A 19,608-nucleotide genomic window follows, 5' to 3' on the forward strand; every position below is an offset into this window, starting at 1 on the left:
CGCCCATGTCCATCTCCAGAGGGCCATTCGTCGGCAGAAGGACCAAGCCGACTGCCACCGCAGTGAGGCCCCTGTATTCCAGTTCCCCGGTTTGTGGGGCCGTTTAAGGTCCTCCGGCGGATTAATGAGGTATCATACCGGCTGCTCCTTCACCCTCACTACTGTGTCTCACCCACTTTTCATGTGTCTCTCCTCAGGCCGGTGGTTCCTGGTCCTCTGGCGGATGCCGTCCCCCGGGGTACGTCTCCTCCGCCCCTGGACATTGACGGGAGTCCGGCGTATGCGGTGAGGGACCTGCTGGACTCCAGGTTCCGTGGGGGACGGCTCCATTACCTGGTGGACTGGGAGGGGGGGTACTGTCACGTCTCCTCCCATTGCTCCCCTCCGGCACTCTGATTCGCCGTCCTACTGAGCCACCGGTCTGAGCGGAAACCCAACGCACCCTAATCACCTCCAGCGCACCTGCACCTCATCATCTCATCACCACCTTTATTTAGCCCTGGACTTTTCTGGATGATGTTGTGTGTGATTGTTTAGCTTCGTGCCGTTTACTCTATCTTTGTTATTTCTCTTGCTCATTGTTTAGTAAACCTTGACCTTGTTAATTCCTGCGTCTGCGTCCTGCCTCTTCGTATACTCAGTACGCGTCTTTGGTTGGTTTTTGCAAATGTACTTAGTTCACTATTTTGGATCCGTAACTAGCTTTCTCCTATTGATAATGGCTTTAGACAGATATGTGTCAATCAGATACCCAATGGTTATCAACAACTCCACTATTCATATACTCAATGTCACTGCGTGGGTTGTTGCGAAAGCCTGTCCATTGATGATTGTAATCCGGGCCTATCCTCTTCCTTACTGTGACTCAAACACAATCGAACAGTGCTACTGTGATCATACTTCTATAACAAAGCTAGCATGCACTGTTTTATATATTTTGTCTTGAAACAGTATATCATTGGATTGATCATGGGAGGGAGCAGGCTTTACAACATGATGATAATAACAATACGTAAATCAGTGCTGAATATAATGCCGATATTACTGGACAGATAAATACAGAACCTGGGTAGAATATAGAGGGCAATGATGATCAGCTGACCACTGCAGGTAGAAAGGGTTTTGAGGCGGCCTTGGGTTAGCAACATATTTAAATAATGATTGACATATTTTCATAACAAATGTTATTTTGATGAATTTATTCATACTATTTCATCCTTCCACAATAAATAGTCCCGACACATGTCTAAGGTTGCTACCCAAGCCGGCTGGTCGTTCGTTCTATTGGTTCGGTTGCCAGAGACGCGACCCAGTCATTCAGTCTTTTTGTTCTGTATCTATGGATGTGACCCAGTCGTTAGTACTAAATGTTCCATTGCAATACTGGCTGGGAACATTCTTATCCCTTGCTTGCTAGTTAGCCAACTACGGCTAATTTACAGTCATGTCAATCAGTGCAGCCATAATAACAGCAAAGTAGCTGCATTTGTGTTTGTTTCAGCTGTTTTCTAGTGACATTTATTTGGATACATCCATAACAATGAGCTAATGATGCGCGATTTCGCCTGGCATAGAAAATGTGCTCTCTCATCAGGACACTGTTGTTCACAGGAGCTAGCCAACAACACAGCTAACACAATCACTTCAAACTGAAACTGGAAAGACCGCAAACTAGCCGCATTTTGTTTCGTTTTACCTGTTTTCTATTGACATTTCTTTGTATATATCCATAAAAATGATGCCAGCTTATTCATGATTTCGACTAGCTGAAAAAATATGTTTGTCTGCCTGTCTGTCTCGTCCTGACTCCCAACACGTTCATTACTATGGGACAGCTGGAGATCGAATTTGCTGTATTTAACATTCAGCAAAAAAAGAGCTTGCGTCCATCTTCGAATAGTCTATTGGTATAAGAAATGCTCCAAAAAAATTATGTCCAGTAACTTGACAGACACTTCCTTATCAATCTACAGTGTGTCTATCTCTACAGTGTAAAATGTAAGCCGTTGGGCATTTACCTGCCTGGGTCTGATGGTGGGTGTGACGGGCAGAGGTCCTCTGTGGTCCTGTGGTCAGGGTCTCCGAGTTGTCCGTCTGTCTTCTACAGTCCTGAGGGCCAGGGTCCATCCTTAAAGTAACCCACTGCCAATGGACTGCCCACGGTTCAGATATAGCCTCTGGATGTTTGGGCCGTGGGGTGGGGCTGAACCCTCTGGAGCCTGACATGCACGTACACGCAGACCCTCACACACATCTCCTCTGCTGATGAGGGCAGGATCCAGGGCAAGGGGGACACAAGTGTTATTTATAAAAGCCCATTGTCTGAGCTGGATTACAGTACTTCTAAAGACATATACATTTTAGTAATTTAGCAGACGCTCTTATCCAGAGCGACTTACAGTTAGTGAGTGCATACTTTCATATTGTACATGCAATAAAATGCAAATGAACTACTTAAAAATCATACAATGTGATTTTCTGGATTTTTGTTTTAGATTCCGTCTCTCACAGTTGAAGTGTACCTATGATAAAAATTACAGACCTCTACATGCTTTATAAGTAGGAAAACCTGCAAAATCGGCAGTGTATCAAATACTTGTTCTCCCCACTGTATAAAGACTTGCTTTGACAAAGTATTTTCTGAAGATTATTAATTATTTCATGTTATAAGTGATTCAAATCCTGTACCTCATTTTAAGGTTAACCCTTTTACATGAACTGAACTCTAGTTTAACTATGGTAAAATGATTCCTTTAAAAAAATCAAAAGGAACATTGAACATCTAATAGTCAAATCATAGTGTAAAAGCAGGTGAGCTGGTTCTATTCCTTTTGGCCATTTTCTGGTGTTTTGTGGTGGAAAACTGAGCGGGTTGAGTATAACACGTCTACCCTGTGACTCATAGATAGACAGGCTAGAAATGTTTTAATGATTTACATTTTTAGTGAAGCTTTCATTCAATTGCCCCTCCCTGTTGCACATAACAAGCTTAAATTCCCATTGTCACAAGGGGATTATGGCTGATTTTAAGATGAAGTTGTCAACCCTGTTACGTTCAACAATGTTCTTTATTTGGCACTTAACCATCTAGAGTCTAAGCCCTGTCTAAGCCAGGGGAGGGAGGGGAGGTTCTAAGCTAACATATGGAATTGTTTTAAGATGGTCATAGCAAGGATCATTTAGCTATTTGGAAGGGGAAAAAAGTATTTAGTCAGCCACCAATTGTACAAGTTCTCCCACTTAAAAAGATGAGAGAGGCCTGTAATTTTCATCATAGGTACACGTCAACTATGACAGACAAATTGAGAATTTTTTTCTCCAGAAAATCACATTGTAGGATTTTTTATGAATTTATTTGCAAATTATGGTGGAAAATAAGTATTTGGTCACCTACAAACAAGCAAGATTTCTGGCTCTCACAGACCTGTAACTTCTTCTTTAAGCGGCTCCTCTGTCCTCCAGTCGTTACCTGTATTAATGGCACCTGTTTGAACTTGTTATCAGTATAAAAGACACCTGTCCACAACCTCAAACAGTCACACTCCAAACTCCACTATGGCCAAGACCAAAGAGCTGTCAAAGGACACCAGAAACAAAATTGTAGACCTGCACCAGGCTGGGAAGACTGAATCTGCAATAGGTAAGCAGCTTGGTTTGAAGAAATCAACTGTGGGAGCAATTATTAGGAAATGGAAGACATACAAAACCACTGATAATCTCCCTCGATCTGGGGCTCCACGCAAGGTCTCACCCCGTGGGGTCAAAATGATCACAAGAACGGTGAGAAAAAATCCCAGAACCACACGGGGGGACCTAGTGAATGACCTGCAGAGAGCTGGGACCAAAGTAACAAAGCCTACCATCAGTAACACACTACGCCGCCAGGGACTCAAATCCTGCAGTGCCAGACGTGTCCCCCTGCTTAAGCCAGTACATGTCCAGGCCCGTCTGAAGTTTGCTAGAGTGCATGTGGATGATCCAGAAGAGGATTGGGAGAATGTCATATGGTCAAATGAAACCAAAATATAACTTTTTGGTAAAAACTCAACTCGTCGTGTTTGGAGGACAAAGAATGCTGAGTTGCATCCAAAGAACACCATACCTACTGTGAAGCATGGGGGTGGAAACATCATGCTTTGGGGCTGTTTTTCTGCAAAGGGACCAGGACGACTGATCCGTGTAAAGGAAAGAATGAATGGGGCCATGTATCTTGAGATTTTGAGTGAAAACCTCCTTCCATCAGCAAGGGCATTGAAGATGAAACGTGGCTGGGTCTTTCAGCATGACAATGATCCCAAACACACCGCCCGGGCAACGAAGGAGTGGCTTCGTAAGAAGCATTTCAAGGTCCTGGAGTGGCCTAGCCAGTCTCCAGATCTCAACCCCATAGAAAATCTTTGGAGGGAGTTGAAAGTCTGTGTTGCCCAGCGACAGCCCCAAAACATCACTGCTCTAGAGGAGATCTGCATGGAGGAATGGGCCAAAACACCAGCAACAGTGTGTGAAAACCTTGTGAAGACTTACAGAAAACGTTTGCCCTGTGTCATTGCCAACAAAGGGTGTATAACAAAGTATTGAGAAACTTTTGTTATTGACCAAATACTTATTTTCCACCATAATTTGCAAATAAATTCATTAAAAATCCTACAATGTGATTTTCTGGATATTCTTTTCTCATTTTGTCTGTCATAGTTGACGTGTACACATGATGAAAATTACAGGCCTCTCTCATCTTTTTAAGTGGGAGAACTTGCACAATTGGTGGCTGACTAAATACTTTTTTCCCCACTGTATGTGTTATTTCATAGTTTTGATGTCTTCACTATTATTCTATGATGTAGAAAATAGTTTTAAAAAAATAAAATAAATAATAATAATAATAATAATTGAATGAGTAGGTGTGTCCAAAGTTTTGACTGGGACTATATACACTGCTCAAAAAATAAAGGGAACACTAAAATAATACATCCTAGATCTGAATGAATGAAATAATCTTATTAAATACTTTTTTCTTTACATAGTTGAATGTGCTGACAACAAAATCACACAAAAATGTTCAATGGAAATCAAATTTATCAACCCATGGAGGTCTGGATTTGGAGTCATCCTCAAAATTAAAGTGGAAAACCACACTACAGGCTGATCCAACTTTGATGTAATGTCCTTAAAACAAGTCAAAATGAGGCTCAGTAGTGTGTGTGGCCTCCACATGCCTGTATGACCTCCCTACAACGCCTGGGCATGCTCCTGATGAGGTGGTTGGTCTCCTGAGGGATCTCCTCCCAGACCTGGACTAAAGCATCCGCCAACTCCTGGACAGTCTGTGGTGCAACGTGGCGTTGGTGGATGGAGTGAGACATGATGTCCCAGATGTGCTCAATTGGATTCAGGTCTGGGGAACGGGCGGGCCAGTCCATAGCATCAATGCCTTCCTCTTGCAGGAACTGCTGACACACTCCAGCCACATGAGGTCTAGCATGTCTTGCATTAGGAGGAACCCAGGGCCAACCGCACCAGCATATGGTCTCACAAGGGGTCTGAGGATCTCATCTCGGTACCTAATGGCAGTCAGGCTACCTCTGGCGAGCACATGGAGGGCTGTGCGGCCCCCCAAAGAAATGCCACCCCACACCATGACTGACCCACCGCCAAACCGGTCATGCTGGAAGATGTTGCAGGCAGCAGAACGTTCTAAACACATGCACATGCACATTTGTGGCCTGCTGGAGGTCATTTTGCAGGGCTCTGGCAGTGCTCCTCCTGCTCCTCCTTGCACAAAGGCGGAGGTAGCAGTCCTGCTGCTGGGTTGTTGCCCTCCTACGGCCTCCTCCACGTCTCCTGATGTACTGGCCTGTCTCCTGGTAGCGCCTCCATGCTCTGGACACTACACTGACAGACACAGCAAACCTTCTTGCCACAGCTCGCATTGATGTGCCATCCTGGATGAGCTGCACTACCTGAGCCACTTGTGTGGGTTGTAGACTCCGTCTTATGCTACCACTAGAGTGAAAGCACCGCTAGCATTCAAAAGTGACCAAAACATCAGCCAGGAAGCATAGGAACTGAGAAGTGGTCTGTGGTCACCACCTGCAAAACCAGTCCTTTATTGGGGGTGTCTTGCTAATTGCCTATAATTTCCACCTGTTGTCTATTCCATTTGCACAACAGCATGTGAAATGTATTGTCAATCAGTGTTGCTTCCTAAGTGGACAGTTTGATTTCACAGAAGACTTGGAGTTACATTGTGTTGTTTAAGTGTTCCCTTTATTTTTTTGAGCAGTGTATATATATTTTATTTATATGTATTTTTTTCTCACAAAGTAGTGCACTGGGCCTTTAATAGTCCTGTATTAGCGGACCTGCAAACCCCCCCCCCCCCCCCCCCCCCCGCCCCGTAGAAGATAAAGATTGCATCACCTCCATCCCCAAACTACTTCCTGCGGCTATGTGGTGCCCTACCAAATCTCATCAAATTAAACCAATTCAGTTTTTATTCAGAGCTTTTACAAATGCATTTATCACAAACAACAGCATCACAGGCTTAATCCCCCAAAGAGCAAATAGGGGCAACAGTAGCAATAACAAACCACACACTAAACTGGAGTTTTGATCTCATAGTGTTTACACTTATGCACACTACACACCCATGACCCCTTTAGAATGCCTGGAATGGTGGTCGGGGCCTGTTGACATCCCCATGTCTCATTTTGGAATGGTGGTCGGGGCCTGTTGACATCCCCATGTCTCATCATGGAATGGTGGTCGAGCCTGTTGACATCCCCATGTCTCATCAATATGGGGATAATCCTGTTTTCTCTATTTTGGGCTCCTCTTAGAGCCATATGCAGCTGTCAGAAGCACAGAGCCAAGTGGACCTCAGACACACACTAACTGAAGGAGAATTCAAATAGTGAATCTGTATAAATTTACGAGAGAGAGAGAGAGAGAGAGACACATCACTGCTCCCGAATGCACACCATGGATGAGTGTGGACAGTGCAATATCCGTCCATATCCTGTTCCCCATATTACTCTGTAGATAGTGATTGGACAGAACAGAAGCTTCCCTGCTAGCACATAACATTCTGAGAACCATATGTTTCTTAGAGCTTGGTGAGAGTGTGGTTGTCCTATGCTTATTTTGCATACAACCTTCCCGCAACTTTCTGAGAATGGTGCAGGATAGTTGCTTGGCTTTGGAACATTCTCAGCACATTTAATGAACTTGCATAAAAAATATTCTATGGATAGAGAACAGATGGTTATAAGTTCGACTCTCACTGATGCCGTGTCACAATAAAATAAGAAATGTGTTTGCATGATTAATGCATAAGGAAATTCATTTCCATGTGTTCTATCTGTGCTAAAAAATAGTTAACCCCCCAAAAGCTAGAAGTGTTATTAAAAGTCTTCGTATTTTGTCTCAAATTTAGAGCAGCTGAGGGACCAATACCATGGACAATTGGCAAAGTTCAAATGTAATTTTATTAAACATTCCGGCTTGTAGAGGACCATTTCCACAATCAAACACTGTCACACGGCAGGTACTGGTAGCCTAGCAGTTAAGACCATTGGGCCAGTAACCAACAGGTCGCTGGTTGGAGTCCCCGAGCCGACTAATTGAAAAATCTGTCGACGTGCCCTTGAGCAAGGCATTTAACCCTAATTGTTCATGTAAGTCGCTTTGGATAAGAGCATCTGCTAAATGACTAAAAGTGTTCCAGATGGTGTATTAGAAATTCACCATCTAGTCCCCAGGCAACCAATCAACCAACTGTCAGTGGCTGTGCAGGTTTCAGTCACTGGCTGATGGTTGTTGTTTAACTTGTTTGTCTTTCAGTGCAGAAAGCCCTGAAGTACAGGAGAGTGAAGCATTATGGTTACGAGTTTCGCTACGACAACAACAATGTGGACAAAAACAAACCGTTACCTGGAGGTGTGTATGTCTGTCAGTCCCTAATATCACGATTACAGCGTATGGAATATACTCTCAGTGATTCCCATGCTAAACATTGATGTTTGTTGTCTTGTTCCCAGGTCTTCCCCAGGTGTGTGTCCCTGTGCTGGAGAGGTGTGTGAGGGATAGACACAAAGACGTCATGCCAGACCAGCTGACTGTGAACCAGTAGGTGAGCGTAATCTTATCTCATCCAGCAGCTGTAGTACTCTCCTTGACCACATAGGGGCAGCAGAGCTCTGCAGTCATAAGGTAGAGGACAATGAAGGTAGTATCAACGCTGCTGTAGAATCAGACTGTAGTGTGTGGAATTGGAAATGAACACAACCCTCATGGCAGTTATTCAGAGGTAATTTATAGACCTTTTTACTGGTTGGTGTTTGGATAACTCATGTTAATAGTGCCAATGGTTTATTTGTGTTCTTGTTGTCAGGTTATCCTCCTCATGTGGACACTCACTCTGCCTTTGAAGACCTCATCCTCTCCCTAAGCCTGGGGGCTATGGTACATCTACAGTGGTGAGGGTAGGGTAGATGATGGTGACGTAAATGGCTTCGATCTGCTTTCTTTTCTCACAGAACATTGTCTGTACTCTGTTCACCATCTCTCTCTTCTCCCCACCCTTTCCCCTTTCTCTGTCTCGGTCTCCCTGTCTCGGAGACCTCGGTCTCCCTGTCTCGGTCTCCCTGTCTCGGTCTCCCTGTCTCGGTCTCTCTGTCTCGGTCACCCTGTCACGGAGACCTCGGTCTCCCTGTCTCGGTCTCCCTGTCTTGGTCTCTCTGTCTTGGTCTCCCTGCCTCTCTGTCTCTGTCTCTCTGTCTCTGCCTCTCTGTCTCTGTCTCTCTGTCTCTGCCTCTCTGTCTCTGTCTCTCTGTCTCTGTCTCTCTGTCTCTGTCTCTCTGTCTCTGCCTCTCTGTCTCTGCCTCTCTGTCTCTGTCTCTCTGTCTCTGCCTCTCTGTCTCTGCCTCTCTGTCTCTGTCTCTCTGTCTCTGTCTCTCTGTCTCTGCCTCTCTGTCTCTGTCTCTCTGTCTCTGCCTCTCTGTCTCTGCCTCTGTCTCTGCCTCTCTGTCTCTGTCTCTCTGTCTCTGCCTCTCTGCCTCTCTGTCTCTGCCTCTCTGTCTCTGCCTCTCTGTCTCTGCCTCTGTCTCTGCCTCTCTGTCTCTGCCTCTCTGTCTCTGTCTCTTGTGCTCGGTCTCTCTCCCCTCTCTCTCTCTCTCTCTCGCTCTCCTCTTGCTCTCCTCTCTCTCTCTCTCTCTCGCTCTCTCTCTCTCTCTCTCTCTCTCTCTCTCTCTCTCTCTCTCTCTCTACCACTGCAGTGAACCAGCTTTTCAGAGTTTCTGTGAACGTGTTACTGTAGCAGTCTAATTGAAAGGATTGAGGATAGGCAGGTGTGAGTTTGCACGTGCACGTCTGTGTATGAAGGTTTTTCAGTCTAATGGGAGGGTATGTTATATTTAAGACCTGTCTCTGCTGGAGAGGCCTTCACAATGATGTTTAGTATCCCACAAGAGACACACACACGTGTACACACACGCACAAACTCTACCCTGGAGAGTTCCGTCTCATAGACTGAGTTGATGGTGCGTCTCTTTGAAGACTGTTTCTTTTGGTTAATGGTGAATTAATGAAAGAAATACAAAGACCGATGTAGAAAAAACAAATAAGGGAATGGAAAAGGAGAGAGAGAGAGGTTCCAATGTCCCTTATGTCTGTGTGACGTTGTTCCCTGTCACAGCTACTCGGGAGACACTGTCAGCACATGACTGGTTGACAGGAGGGGGCAGCTTTTACTGCGACATGCTGACAGGGCATTGTGTCACTGTTTGTTTTATATATAATAGACACTGTAGATATCCTTGTCTCTGAAGCTGTGGTGAAGTAGGTAGTGTTGAGTGATCGTCTGTGATACTGATATCGTTTGTGATACTGATATCGTTTGTGATACTGATATCATTTGTGATACTGATATCGTTTGTGATATGTCTTTGTGATGAAGTGTCTTGAGGGACGTCTATGTTTGTAAGTTGTAATGAAGCAGTAGGCAGTCTTGAGGGTCTTTGTTTCTTCAGTAGAAATAAATAGGCAGTTATAACTGCTAGTTGTAGGCTTCTACTGTGTTAATATTTCTGACGTTGTAGTAAAGGAGGTTATCTGGAGTGTAGCTCAGTTGGTAGAGCGTGGCGCTTGCAATGCCAGGGTTGTGGGTTCGATTCCCACGGGGGACCAGTATGAAAATGTATGCACTCACTAACTGTAAGTCGCTCTGGATAAGAGCGTCTGCTAAATGACGTAAATGTAAAATAGGTTAGGCCTACTTGAAGATGTCTTTCTTTCCTCTGCAGCAGTAATTTAACAGGAAGTCGTCAAGCAATGGTAATGAATCAGTAAACATTGAACTGCCTTTCTATTCAATTGGTGAGTGTGTGTATGATTAATTGCTGAGTATTGAAGCGTAACAAAGCTGTCTGGTTCTGGATTGATTTGGTCACAGCTGAGCAGCTCCATTGATAGGTTAATACTCCTCAGAAGATCTGAGAGGAGGAAGAAAGCCCAGATCTTGTGCGTGTGTTTGTGCATGCGCATGTCTATATCAATAGGGCCTGTGATTTGATAGGGGAGAAAGTGGTGTAGAAAGTTGTGATCTGTTCCTGCTTTGTAGCACACAGGTTCAGCAGTGTCTGAAGTTCCATTATATCCTGTCACTCTCTCTTCTTTCTTTCTCTCTCTCTCTCTAGCTCCATCTCTCTCGCACCATCTCTCCCTCTCGCTCCATCTCTCTCTCACCATCTCTCCCTCTCGCTCCATCTCTCTCTCACCATCTTTCTCTCTCGCTCCATCTCTCTCTCACCATCTCTCCCTCTCGCTCCAGCTCTCTCTCACCATCTCTCCCTCTCGCTCCATCTCTCTCTCACCATCTCTCTCTCACTCCATCTCTCTCTCACCATCTCTCTCTCTCGCTCCATCTCTCTCTCACCATCTTTCTCTCTCGCTCCATCTCTCTCTCACCATCTCTCTCTCGCTCAATCTCTCGCTCACAATCTCTCCCTCTCGCTCCATCTCTCTCTCACCATCTCTCCTTCTCACTCCATCTCTCTCTCACCATCTCTCTCTCTCGCTCCATCTCTCTCTCACCATCTCTCTCTCGCTCCATCTCTCTCGCACCATCTCTCTCTCTCACTCCATCTCTCTCGCACCATCTCTCTCTCTCTCTCCATCTCTCTCTCACCATCTCTCCCTCTCCCTCTCGCTCCATCTCTCTCTCACCATCTCTCCCTCTCGCTCCATCTCTCTCTCACCATCTCTCTCTCTCGCTCCATCTCTCTCTCACCATCTCTCCCTCTCGCTCCATCTCTTTCTCTCGCCATCTCTCCCTCTCGCTCCATCTCTCTCTCTCTCTCTCTCTCTCTCTCTCTCTCTCTCTCTCTCTCTCTCTCTCTCTCTCTCTCTCATTGTAGACGGTGATGGATTGGGGAGAGAAAAGAGATGGGAGGGAGAGGTAGAAAGAGAGAAAGAGAGAGATGGAGGGGGGAGTGATGGGGAGGGAAAGAGAGCTGATACCTATGGACTCACTGCTAAGAGGGATATGGAGATGGAGAGTGAGAGAGAGAGCGAGATGGAGAGAGAAAGTGGGGGTGAAGGTTTCAGGATTTCTGCCACAAATGCTAAAATGTTAGTATGTGTAAACATTGCCATGGACACCAAATCATGGATTGATGTCATACCTTGTCCATAGACTGCTTTCCGGGTAAAGAAACCAATGTCATTTTGTAATTTGGGTGAACTATCCCTTAAAATGTGTGTTTTCTGTGGTTTTCTAGGATACATTTACATTTTAGTCATTTAGCAGACGCTCTTTTCCAGAGCGACTTCCAGTAGTAAGTGCATACATTTTCATATTTGTTAGTACAAACCCTGACATTGCAAGTGCCATGCTCTACCAAATGATAACCCCCAGGAAGTTTGACGTGGTGCCAGCCTGTGACCCAGAATCCCCTGCTGCAGTGATCTCTGACCTCAGTAACCATAGTAACCTCACCCTAAAAGCTTTTGTGTGTCTCTGTGTGTACTGACTGACGCCTGCCGTCTGGAGGCAGAGTTCGTGCACCACGTGTACGAGGAGATCGCTGGTCATTTCAGCATCACTCGACACTCCCGCTGGCCACGCGTGTGTCACTTCCTGTCTTCCCTAGAACCAGGAAGCATTCTTGCTGATGTGGGCTGTGGGAACGGAAAGTACCTGGGCGTAAATCCGGAAGTGATTGCATTAAAGGGGTCTGTGAGGGTTGTTTATAAATACTAGCATCTTTTAACAGTATCTATGGAAGAGAGAGTGTCCTGTTTATTGACCCTACTGTTCCCTATCTTCTCTCAATTCAATTAGCCTACCATACAAGTTTCACAGACTCTATTTTTTTTCTCAGTTTTACGAACCCTGATGAAGACAATTTACAGTTACAAATGCTACACTATTTTTGTGAGAATGTATTATTTGTCTAAAAACATTTATTTTCCTCTATCTGGGTACTCAGAGACTAGGTTTTAGATATACCATATAAGCTTTCAAAGACTCCAAACAATCTCTACACGATGTTCCCAGCTTAGCGAAGCCTTGTGAATGCTACTCTACTTTAGTGTAAATGGATTAGGCTACCTGTAGAGACTCTTCACCCCCTCAGCCATTCTAATAGTGATAACTTCACTACTTTGAATTTAATGCAAATGTTGACCTTTGTGTGTCTGCCTCTGTGTATGAGCAAGAGTGAACGTGCGTTTTTTGGCACGCGTGTGTGTTTACACTCACGCATGATGAAACAGACTATATGACATTCTCCCCCAGCCTTGCCCCAGACCCCTCCTCATAGGCTAGAGCGAATGCCTCATAAAGCTTAATTACATTTCTCCCCCGAACAAGAGTTTTATTGAAAAGATTATTACTGCTATCAATTTCCCTCACTCTCTCCTCTCCTACTCTGCTGTGAGTTATTGCAGCTGGCTAATCTGGCTGTAATTTGTCCACTGCTGGTTTTCATTATGTGGAGTAAATTGGGTGACTTTGATAAGGATATAAAGGTCTTAATGATTCTCTCGATGAGGCGTGTGTAAAGGCAGGCCAGTAATGGGGTTGGCTGGGGTCATATAGGAGCTTTATGATCATTAGTTGTGTCCAACTGTGGAAAAGGAGTTGTGTGCGTTTGTATCTCCTATTTGTAGGTGGGCTGGGTGGATTAATAAAGTTGTGTGCATTTGTATCTCCTATTTGTAGGTGGGCTGGGTGGATTAATAAAGTTGTGTGCATTTGTATCTCCTATTTGTAGGTGGGCTGGGTGGATTAATAAAGATGTGTGTGTTTGTATCTCCTATTTGTAGGTGGGCTGGGTGGATTAATAAAGATGTGTGTGTTTGTATCTCCTATTTGTAGGTGGGCTGGGTGGATTAATAAAGATGTGTGTGTTTGTATCTCCTATTTGTAGGTGGGCTGGGTGGATTAATACAGTTGTGTGCATTTGTATCTCCTATTTGTAGGTGGGCTGGGTGGATTAATAAAGATGTGTGTGTTTGTATCTCCTATTTGTAGGTGGGCTGGGTGGATTAATAAAGATGTGTGTGTTTGTATCTCCTATTTGTAGGTGGGCTGGGTGGATTAATAAAGTTGTGTGTGTCTGTATCTCCTTCCTGTAGGTGGGCTGTGACCGTAGCAGTGCTCTGGTCCAGACCTGCCCTGAGAGAGGCATCCATGCCTTTGTGTCAGATGCCCTCAGTGTACCTCTACGCAGTGACGCCTGTGATGCCTGCATCTCTATTGCAGTCATACACCACCTCTCCACACAGGTCACACACACACACACAGACCGACACAGACGCTTTTCCATTTAGTGATTTAATTCATCTATCTCACATTGAGATTGTCTTTCCTTATCAAGCTGTCAGTGGTCATGAACTGAAAATATTTTATTTAATGTTTAATCAAGTGTAGTTGTTAATCTGAGTTATTTATGTGTGTGTGTGTGTGTGTGTGTGTGTCTGTCTGCCTGTGTGTGTGTGTCTGTCTGCCTGCGTGTGTGTGTGTGTGTGTGTGTGTGTGTGTGTGTGTGTGTGTGTGTGTGTGTGTGTGTGTAGGAGTAGAGGCAGGCTGTAGTTGAGGAGCTGGTTCTGCTACTGAGGCATGGAGGATGGGCTCTGATCTATATGTGGGTTCTGGAACAGGAATACAACAAGCAGAAGTCCAAATACCTCAGAGACCAGACACCAGCATCCTACAGGCGACTCCACAGACCACAACAACCAGGAGTCAAAGAGTCTTGCCACAGATGCCCGCAACACAGCACGTGATCTTTCAGGCATAGCCACGGACTGCACCAAGGTCCACCCTGAGACAGAGAGTTCAGCAAAACTTAGCGTTCACACCAACCGCACTGCCTTCAACACCCAGGACCTGCTGGTGTCCTGTCACCTCAAGGGTGGAGGGGGAGGAGGGTGTAACCAGGGGAGGGGATGAGCAGGGGGGACGAGGCTCCAAAAATACTTTAGACCCCCCACTGAAGCTCAGGCCTCTGCACCCAATACTGCACCCAGCCCCAGCCCTACCCCCAGCCCTGCTCTGAGCCCTGTGTTTCACAGCTTCTACCATTTGTTCCAGAAGGGGGAGCTAGAGGAGCTGTTTGTCTGGAGACAGATAAACAAACACTATCAAGATTTTAGTAAATGAGCTCCTAAACTGATAAACATTGAATTCTGAAATAAATTAGCTTTTCAACTCATCAGATAAAGATGAGACAATTAAACGAGCCAATGATGCGTTTTATTGTCTCTGATTATTGTAAATAATAAAGATAGAAAAACATAATGCCCTTCAAATTAATGAGGAAAGTGCCTGTTGGATTTCCTTCACTCCAAATGTATGTATTTAGTTTTAAGTGTTAGAAAAAGCCCCAGGTTGTTGAATGGGAATGGTAACCTTGAAATACACTACATGACCAAAAAGTATGTGGACACTTGCTCGTCAAACATCTCATTCCAAAATCATTGTCATTAATATGGACTTGGTCCCCCCTGCTTGGGAAGGCTTTCCACTAGATGTTGGAACATACTTTCTTCCATTCAGCCACAAGAGCATTAGTGAGGTCGGGCACTGATGTTGGGCGATTAGGCCTGGCTTGCAGTCGGCAGTCCAATTCATCCCAAAGGTGTTCAATGGAGTTGAGGTCACAGCTCTGTGCAGGCCAGTCAAGTTCTTCCACACTGATCTCGACAAACCATTTCTGTATGGACCTCGCTTTGTGCATGGGGGCATTGTCATGCTGAAACAGGAAAGGTTCTTCCCCAAACTGTTGCCACAAAGTTGGAAGCACAGAATCGTCTAGAATGTAATTGTATGCTGTAGCATTAAGATTTCCCTTCATTGGAACTAAAGGGCCTAGCCCAAACCATGAAAAACATCCCCAGACCATTATTCCTCCTCCACCAAACTTTACAGTTGACGCTATACATTCGGGCAGGTAAAGGGCCTAGCCCAAACCATGAAAAACATCCCCAGACCATTATCTCCTGGCATCTGCAAAACCCAGATTAGTCCGTCGGACTGCCAGATGGTGAAGCGTGATTCATCACTCCAGAGAACATGTTTCCACTGCTCCAGAGTCAAATGGCGGCGAGCTTTACACCACTCCAGCCGAGGTTTGGCGTGGCACATTGTAATCTTAGGCTTGTGTGCGGCTGCTCGGCCATTGAAACCAATTTTATGAAGCTCCCGACTAACAGTTCTTGTTCTGATGTTGCTTCCAGAGGCAGTTTGGAACTCGGTAGTGAGTGTTGCAACCAAGGACAGACAATTTTTACGTGCTACACGCTTCAGCACTCGCCGGTCCCGTTCTGTCAGCTTGTGTGGCCTACTACTTCGCGACTGAGCCGTTGTTACATTTACATTTACATTTTAGTCATTTAGCAGACGCTCTTATCCAGAGCGACTTACAGTTAGTGAATACATATTTTTTTATACTGGCCCCCCGTGGGAATCGAACCCACAACCCTGGCGTTGCAAACGCCATGTTCTATCAACTGAGCTACATCCCTGCCAGCCATTCCCTCCCCTACCCTGGACGACGCTGGGTCAATTGTGCGCCGCCCATGAGTCTCCCGGTCGCGGCCGGCTGCGACAGAGCCTGGATGTTGCTCCTAGATGTTTCCACTTCACAATATCAGCACTTACAGTTGACCGGGGCATCTCTAGCAGGGCAGAAATTTGACGAACTGACTTGTTGGAAAGGTGGCATCCTATGACAGTGCCATGTTGAAAGTCACTGAGCTCTTCAGTCAGGCCATTCTACTGCCAATGTTTGTCTATGGAGATTGCATGGCTGTGTGCTAAATTTTATACACCTGTCTGCAACGGGTGTGGCTGAAATAGCCGAATCCACTAATTTGAAGGGGTGTCCCAGCTCTCTGCAGGTCATTCACTATGTCCCCCCGTGTGGTTCTGGGATTTTTGCTCACCGTTCTTGTGATCATTTTGACCCCACGGGGTGAGATCTTGCGTGGAGCCCCAGATCGAGGGAGATTATCAGTGGTCTTGTATGTCTTCCATTTCCTAATAATTGCTCCCACAGTTGATTTCTTCAAACCAAGCTGCTTACCTATTGCAGATTCAGTCTTCCCAGCCTGGTGCAGGTCAACAATTTTTTTTCTGGTGTCCTTTGACAGCTCTTTGGTCTTGGCCATAATGGAGTTTGGAGTGTGACTGTTTGAGGTTGTGGACAGGTGTCTTTTATACTGATAACAAGTTCAAACATGTGCCATTAATACAGGTAACGAGTGGAGGACAGAGGAGCCTATTAAAGAAGAAGTTACAGGTCTGTGAGAGCCAGAAATCTTGCTTGTTTGTAGGTGACCAAATACTTATTTTCCACCATAATTTGCAAATAAATTCATAAAAAATCCTACAATGTGATTTTCTGGAGAAAAAAATTCTCAATTTGTCTGTCATAGTTGACGTGTACCTATGATGAAAATTACAGGCCTCTCTCATCTTTTTAAGTGGGAGAACATGCACAATTGGTGGCTGACTAAATACTTTTTCCCCCCACTGTATATACAGTGTGTGCAAATGTAGTAAATTATGGAGGTAAGGCAATAAATAGGCCATAGTGCAAAATAATTACAATTAGTATTAACACTGGAGTGATAGATGTGCAGAAGATGATGTGCAAATAGAGATACTGGGGTGCAAATGAGCAAAATAAATAACTATGTAAATAACAATATGGGGATGAGGTAGTTGGGTGGGCTAATTACAGATGGGCTGTGTACAGGTGCAGTGATCGGTGAGTTGCTCTGACAACTGATGCTTAAAGTTAGTGAGGGAGATAAGTGTCTCCAGCTTCAGAGATTTTTGCAGTTCGTTCCAGTCATTTGCAGCAGAGAACTGGAAGGAATGGCGGCCAAAGGAGGTGTTGGCTTTGGGGATGACCAGTGAGATATACCTGCTGGAACGCATACTACGGGTGGGTGTTGCTATGGTGACCAATGAGCTAAGATAAGGCGGGGATTTGCCTAGAAGTGATTTATAGATAACCTGGAGACAGTGGGTTTGGCAACAAATATGTAGTGAGGGCCAGCCAACGAGAGCGTACAGGTCACAATGGTGGGTAGTATATGGGGCTTTGGTGACAAAACGTATGGCACTGTGATAGACTACATCCAATTTGCTGAGTAGAGTGTTGGAAGCTATTTTGTAAATGACATCGCCGAAGTCAAGGATCGGTAGGATAGTCAGTTTTACGAGGGCATGTTTGGCAGCATGAGTGAAGGAAGCTTTGTTGCGAAATAGGAAGCCGCTTCTAGATTTAACTTTGGATTGGAGATGCTTAATGTGAGTCTGGAAGGAGAGTTTACAGTCTAACCAGACACCTACATTTACATTTACATTTTCGTCATTTAGCAGACGCTCTTATCCAAAGCGACTTACAACTTGGTGCATTCACCTTATGATAGCCAGTGGGACAACCACTTTACAATATATTTTTTTTGGGGGGTGGGGTAAGGGGGGGGTAGAAGGATTACTTTATCCTATCCCAGGTATTCCTTAAAGAGGTGGGGTTTCAAGTGTCTCCGGAAGGTGGTGAGTGACTCCGCTGTCCTGGCATCGTGAGGGAGCTTGTTCCACCATTGGAGTGCCAGAGGCGGGAACTGTGCTTCCGCAGAGGTAGGGGGGCCAGCAGGCCAGAGGTGGATGAACGCAATGCCCTCGTTTGGGTGTAGGGACTGATCAGAGCCTGAAGGTACAGAGGTGTCGTTCCCCTCACAGCTCCGTAGGCAAGCACCATGGTCTTGTAGCAGATGTGAGCTTCAACTGGAAGCCAGTGGAGTGTGCGGAGGAGCAGGGTGACGTGAGAGAACTTGGGAAGGTTGAACACCAGACGGGCTGCAGCGTTCTGGATGAGTTTTAGGGGTTTAATGGCACAGGCAGGGAGCGCAGCCAACAGCGAGTTGCAGTAATCCAGACGGGAGATGACAAGTGCCTGGATTAGGACCTGTGCCGCTTCCTGTGAAAGGCAGGGTCGTAGTCTGCGAATGTTGTAGAGCCTGAACCTACAGGATCGGGTCACCGCCTTGATGTTAGCGGAGAACGACAGGGTGTTGTACAGGGTCACGCCAAGGCTCTTTGCACTCTTGGAGGAGGACACAACAGAGTTGTCAACCGTGATGACGAGATCATGGAACGGGCAGTCCTTCCCCGGGAGGAAGAGCAGCTCCGCATTACCGAGGTTCAGCTTGAGGTGGTGATCCGTCATCCACACTGATATGTCTGCCAGACATGCAGAGATGCGATTCACCACCTGGTTATCAGAAGGGGGAAGGAGAAGATTAATTGTGTGTCGTCTGCGTAGCAATGATAGGAGAGGCCATGTGAGGATATGACAGAGCCAAGTGACTTGGTGTATAGCGAGAATAGGAGAGGGCCTAGATCTGAGCCCTGGGGACACCAGTGGTGAGAGCACGTGGTGCGGAGACAGATTCTCGCCATGCCACCTGGTAGGAGCGACCTGTCAGGTAGGACGCAATCCAAGAGTGAGCCACGCCGGAGATGCCCAACTCGGAGAGGGTGGAGAGGAGGATCTGATGGTTCACAGTATCAAAGGCAGCAGATAGGTCTAGAAGGACGAGAGCAGAGGAGAGAGAGTTAGCTTTAGCAGTGCGGAGAGCCTCTGTAACACAGAGAAGAGCAGTCTCAGTTGAATGGGGATTCAGCAGGGAGGAGAAGGTGGCAAAGAGCTTCCTAGCGGTTCAGATTTATCGGTGGTGACAGTGTTTCCTAGCCTCAGTGCAGTGGGTAGCTGGGAGGAGGTGCTCTTATTCTCCATGGACTTTACAGTGTCCCAGAACTTTTTGGAGTTAGTGCTACAGGATGCACATTTCTGTTTGAAAAAGCTAGCTTTTGCTTTCCTAACTGATTGTGTATATTGGTTCCTGACTTCCCTGAAAAGTTGCATATCGTGGGGGCTGTTCGATGCTCATGCAGTATGCCACAGGATGTTTTTGTGCTGGTCAAGGGCAGTCAAGTCTGGGGTGAACCAGGGGCTATATCTGTTCTTAGTTCTGAATTTTTTTGAATGGGGCATGCTTATTTAAGATGGAGAGGAAAGCACTTTTGAAGAA

At 45.7% G+C, this 19,608-nt stretch overlaps 1 pseudogene across 1 annotated transcript; it reads left to right on the plus strand.

Moving 5' to 3' along the window:
* The first annotated feature begins 6,978 nt into the window (after nt 1-6,978).
* On the plus strand, nt 6,979-14,452 carry LOC311102014 (tRNA (carboxymethyluridine(34)-5-O)-methyltransferase alkbh8-like; annotated as a pseudogene). The gene is made up of 9 exons: nt 6,979-6,988; nt 7,840-7,935; nt 8,037-8,124; nt 8,157-8,224; nt 8,390-8,474; nt 11,882-12,220; nt 13,636-13,785; nt 14,080-14,205; nt 14,318-14,452. The product of its transcript is annotated as a tRNA (carboxymethyluridine(34)-5-O)-methyltransferase alkbh8-like (transcript).
* Nucleotides 14,453-19,608: the final 5,156 nt, after the last annotated feature.

The sequence above is a fragment of the Coregonus lavaretus genome (genome assembly GCF_964263955.1).
Source record: "Coregonus lavaretus genome assembly, chromosome: 26".
Lineage (NCBI taxonomy): Eukaryota > Metazoa > Chordata > Actinopteri > Salmoniformes > Salmonidae > Coregonus > Coregonus lavaretus.